We start from the raw sequence: 5,741 nt of genomic DNA, 5'->3' as shown, positions 1-5,741 counted from the left end.
AGAGAAGGTTGTATTTGGTTCTAACGCCACTCCACTTCACACATACCAGGTGTCACGTTATTGAATAATTCAGTAACTACAGAAGCCGGGACGACACAAGACATGGCTGCTATGGCCAGGTCTTCCTTGTAAAAAGAAATGTCTGATCTCAGTGGGACGTCCTGGTTAAATGACAGTAAATAAATAAAATAACTTAATTCATGTGTATATCATACATGCACACAGCCTCATCTAATAGATAACAGACTGTTGTTTGGCTGTTTACAGGTTTTCCTTCTAAAAGTTGCATTCTGCACTTCAGGAGCAGAATTAGAAATGATTCCTGCAAAACTACACACATGGCTTGTGCGGCTTTTAGAGAATCCTACCTTGAAATGCATTTAATTGCTGTTTGCGTTTTGGGTCGCAACAGCTGTGCAGCAACGTGGTAAGAGCGCAAAAGGAACCAAGATAGAAAAGCGTCAGCGCTGTCTAGAAGAAAAGAAGAAGAAAAAATCACACACCCCTCCAAAAAAATAAAATAAAATAAAATACAATAAATAAATAAAAAAAATCAGCTGTCGCGCCGTGTTTTTTCATCTTCCGTGCGCTTGGGGACATTTTTATCCTGACGCAGCTGGTCACGCCCAGAAGGGAGAGCGAAAAGATAAATTGTGAGAGTGGAGGGAGGGGGACAAAGACTCGAAGGACAGATCCAAGTACACTTGCAGAAAAAAGCCGGAGTCAAACATTAATCTGAAGCCCAGCAACAGGAGGAAAGCAGCTGACTGCACTTCACTACCTCGAGTGAGTCAACAGAGTCTTTATATTCTTATTAAAACGAATACAAATCAGGTTTTTTTTAAAAAAAAAAGAAAGAAAGAAAAGGGTCTTACAATATTTCTTCCCTTTTGTTTAATTGTACACCTTCCTCTGTACTTAATGTGATAGATATATTTTTTATTTTTTTATTTTTTTTACACATGACGCACTCAACTCACTCCCTCAGTACTTTTCCAGCCCTAAAATATCCATCTATTATCTATCCATTATCTATAAACCACTTAATGCTCAGTAGGGTCGCGGTGGGGCTGGAGCCAATCCCAGCTGGGCCTTAAAATATCCTTCAGATATCACAATGCAGCAGATGCAGTACATTCAAATGTATTCTTTATATTCTCTATGTGTAGTGGCCTCCTGCTCCTGTATTTGTGTATGAAGCCTGCTATTGCAATACTACTCTACTTTAAGAAAAGTTGCTGTTGGCAAAATTTTAAAAGCTTTATTATTGCACATCTATGTAATTCTTGAATTTTTTTCCCCCACTCCATTTGTCAGGCAGAGAAGTCATAAGACCTGCTGCAATTCAGAATGAAAGTAACAGAACAGGGCAGTTTCTCTGAATGCATGGCATGATTAATGAGTGACGGCTGATAAGGACAGGGCGCAGGGCCATGACCACATACAACAGCAGTTCTCAAACACAATATTTGAATATTTGAATTAATTATAACGTTCATATACTTTTACCATATAAACAATATTTGCATTATGTACAGATTTAACATTAGTCTTCACTGCCTGTTTTCTCATTTTCCACTTCCTGGATACCACATGTGTTTGTCACATCAATATCTCAGTATGTTTCTTTTTAGTCTCTTAGAGGCTCAGATTAGTGTTATCTAAGCATCATCCATCCTTATAAACATCGTCCTTCATGTATTACTTTTGCATCACTTGTGAGTGTTAAAGATAAAAACGTCTTGTGCAGCTATATGTTAAGTTAAGGCCCACTTCCTTCAAGGGATCAGTGTCAGCGCACAAGTAGTTATAAAGTGCTTTAAATATGTGTTTAGATCGACTCTGAAGAGTGTTGAGAGATCTGCGTGACAGGGAGGCGTAGATTCAATCGATGGTCTGCTTCCGGATGAGGCCTGTGATTAGTTGTGCTTCTGCTTATCTGCAAACTGATGTACGTCTAAGATCTGGTTTGTGAGAAAAGCTTCCTTAATGGGAAGCGAAATTGCTCAAAAGGCAGATTTTGTAATGTGGTGGTTTTGAAATAAGGTAACTAAAACTTAGTGATACGTGCTGGTAAGGAGCAGGTGGACCACAAAAGAGCATGAGTTCAGTCGAGCTGCTGGTGGATGCACAGGCTTGTCATCTCCACGTGTAGACTTTGTTTGTAAGGACATCATAGTGTTAAGTTTAGTTTGCTCTCGGTTATGTTTATAACTGGCAGTGCTCCTCAGTCAGTCATGTCACATTCGAGACATTCCTGCAAGGGGAAAAATAAACCAGAGACAGTAAATCTAAACTAAAGCCTTAAAAGAGTAAAATAGACCCACTCATGTCTGGCTAAGTCAACACTCATCGACTTTTCCTGGTGGAATAATGAGAAAAAACAAAAACAGAATTAATTGATTTGAATTGACTCATTTAATTTTGGAGTTGATATGACAAATATGTCTGAAGAGATATTTTGTTTTGTGAGCTATTTGTTTGGTTTTTAGCTTAATTTGCTTCTTAATTGTGTTTACTTTTTAATTTGGCTGCTGTGACACAAGATTTTCTCAATTTGGGATAAATTGAGTGCAGCTGAAACCACAAGTGTACGTACGCTGTGTACAAAGACAGAAAACCTTTTTTTTTTCTCTCTCACTGTCTGACATTAAATCAAACTGTTTCTGTTTAAGGTCAGTGAGGATTACCAGAATGTTTTCTAACTGCTAAATGCCAAAATAACATGAGAGAGATTTTTTTTGGAGAATTTTTTTATTATTTTCTTCAAAGTCTGAAGTTTACATACACTAAGATGTTTTCAATCTATTTGGGAAAGCCCAGATGACCAGTTCTGTCGGGAGGAATGGGCCAAAATTCCAGCAAACTGTTGTGAGAAGCTTGTGGAAGGAAACCCAAAACATTTGACCAGTTTATTGACATTTATACAGTTTAAAGGCAACGCTACCAAATAGGCAGGGCTAAGAACAGGATCTACGGTCAGTGTTCAGTCAAAATAGTGACAGGGGTTTTTTTTTTTCACACTCAGGGAGGTGAGCACTTTCATTAAAATGGATATTTCATTTAAAAACACACAAACACTAGTGGGGCTGCTTTAATGCACATTACAAACTTGGACTTTTCAGCATGCAGCTTCCCAAAGTGAATTTGCCACTTTGAAAATGGTAGCATGCAGACAGCTGAACGGGTGGAGAAAGCTGAATCGGAATTTGCATTTAACGGCAAACTTGTACTCCGCAGTCTCGTGGTTTTGGTCTCCACCACCTCTTGATGGAAATATTGACTTTTTAGCTGCTCTGTGCTCCACCAGCTAGTCTACAACTGTTTCTGTCTGTGGTTTAGTGCTGAGCAGGTAGTGAGAGGAAGCTGTCTGCTGAGGATACCAGACTGAAACCAAACCAGTCCATTTCTAAGGTCTTTTACCGGGTTCGATGCAGGTGCAGCCAATTGGTGTCACACAGTTAGTGAAATGGAGATCGTCTGAGTGCAGTGAATGTGTCTCGGGTGATGGTAGTATGAAGACAAAAGCAACTCTTTGAAAAGAATTTTGAGAAGCATGGGATGGATACAGGAGGATTTCCAGGTCTCAATATTCCTTAGAATATGAGGGTGGAGACTATATAGGAGCTATATGTGGTCCCCCCTGCAGGCTGTACAAACAATGCATAGGGTTTAGTTGCATCTAAGTTTACAGAAAGGAAACGGTTTAGGTTCAACTTCTTTTCTTAAGTCTGTCATAAAGCCTTTTCCCCCCTACAGGCATTTTCCCTTATAGCATGTACAAACAGCGGTAAGGCAAAATGTGTAAACGCTGGCTCGGCTCCAGTCATCTGTCACACTTTTACTCGCTGTGGTCTCACTGCACAAGGCCTGCAGCTTTACTGAAACAACACAGACATGACTAGAAGGAGAGAAAAGCCAGGGATGTCTTTTGTGCAGTGTAACACTAATAATGCCATACATCATATGAAAAGAAAAGATAAACAAAAGGGGATATTTTTTTTAAATAGTTGTTTTACAAAAAATGTAATAAATAAATTTAATTTAATTTTTAAAAAATTCTAATAAATGGGTTTAACATTTTTCCAGTTGCCCACAGCTGTTCGGGGCTCTGCAAACTATAGATGTTTTACAACTTACAGTTTTTTTTGTTTTTTTTTTTAATGTATTTTTTGGGCTTTTTGCTTTTATTTAGAGCAGTAGAGATAGACAGGAAAAGGGGGAGAAGACTGGGGAGAGTCAAAAGCCAAAAGCGTGGGAGTCAAACCCACTACCGCTGCATCGGGGAGCTATAGCCCCTGTTTATGGGTCGCCTGCTCAACCCAACTTACATTTTGTTTTCGTTCTTGTCCCCGATCTGCTGCCTGCGCTTCAATCCAGTACAGCTGAAAAGTCCCTGAACTTTTGCTACATGACTGTTGGTCATATCTGCGTCACTAGTAGCTTCACAAGTGTAACAAGGAGCACATAAATCTTTGTTTTTGCAGAGTCTGGTTGGAACCAATCTTTTCATTTTTGTCATGTTTTGAATACAGCATAAATAAAAAAAGTGATTTTGATGAAATATCACAATTTCAGGCTTAGATTTGGTGAACTTTCCCTTTTCCTGATATGTTATTCAAGGTCTGCAGGAAAGTGGAAAATCTGACCCTTTTTTGTTTTTGGATAAATGGTGTCATTTTGGCGACAGCATACTTTTGAAACTCAGGTTTTGGGGGTTCAGAGTGTTAAGTGTCCCAGTATGTGATGGTAGTGACTAAGAATGCACAATACAAGGATGCGTTAATCATTTTTAATGTCATGGATAACATCTGTGTTTTTACTGCTGTGACAAACCAAAATGTCTACTGCGAACTGGTTGGCATGGTGTAATCGGACACTTAATGGAGCTCTGCCACTGTTGCTGCTAGTGATTACTTTTGTGCTTTTCGTGCTACATCATGCCAGAATGTCTGCTGTGAAAAAACAGACATTTTGTTCGTTCATCTTTGGCAATACGTTAGCATGTAGCGCTAGCTGGAGTGAAACTGCCAGGATTTAATGCAGGGTTGAGCCTAATATCTGACTGTGTTATGCCCAGCTCGTTGAAGAGCATCACAAAGAAGGGAGGTCGACATGGGAACAGCTTTTAAAGTAAATGAGTAATTTATTGAAAACATTCAACAAAGGAAAACTAATGATAAGGTCTACAAACCCAGGCTAAACTCAGCATAATCAGACCAAACCAGGAGAGACCTGAGAGGCTCCAGCCTTCTAGGAGGGAGAAAGAGAGGAAGCCATCTTGGATTCACCCAGCTTTTAAGGGCACCAAGCAGGTGAAACCAATCCTTTAATGAAGTGGGAGGTCATCCAGACTGGGAAAAGGAAACCAGAGGCAGGAAAACACACTGACAAGGCCTGTGGCCGCCACAACAAGTACTCGACACCAAAAATATACTCTTATACGAGTGAAACAGTACGAGACCTGTTCTCATTACTACGGAAAAATGTGTTAACAGTGGGGACATTAAACGCTAATTTACGTTATGTCGCGACTCGTACAAGAAGCTTTGCCCGCGCTCAAACAACCTGGCACAGTATTGACAATATAGCGAGATAACAAAGCAACTCATGCTCCGTGTTGAAGTGGAAAAACACTGACCACCACCGTAGTATATGGACTATATTTTTTTATGCAGCAGTGGGGGTGAACGGCCACGCAGCCCGCCAGCTGGAGATCAGACGTGGGTTTTTTGGACAGT

General features: G+C 39.9%; 1 protein-coding gene across 1 annotated transcript in view; it reads left to right on the top strand.

The window, feature by feature from the left end:
- The first annotated feature begins 678 nt into the window (after positions 1 to 678).
- LOC103365875 (uncharacterized) overlaps positions 679 to 5,741 on the top strand; it is a 22,195-nt gene continuing 17,132 nt past the window's right edge. Inside the window, exon 1 of the mRNA XM_008293430.1 lies at positions 679 to 786. The gene's annotated coding sequence lies outside the window, so the exon portion shown is untranslated. The remainder of the gene's footprint in view (positions 787 to 5,741) is intronic.

The sequence above is a fragment of the Stegastes partitus genome, unplaced genomic scaffold (genome assembly GCF_000690725.1).
Source record: "Stegastes partitus isolate 25-593 unplaced genomic scaffold, Stegastes_partitus-1.0.2 Scaffold887, whole genome shotgun sequence".
NCBI lineage: Eukaryota > Metazoa > Chordata > Actinopteri > Pomacentridae > Stegastes > Stegastes partitus.
Note: the sequence above shows the minus strand (reverse complement) of the source record. Positions and strands in the feature narration are given on the sequence as shown.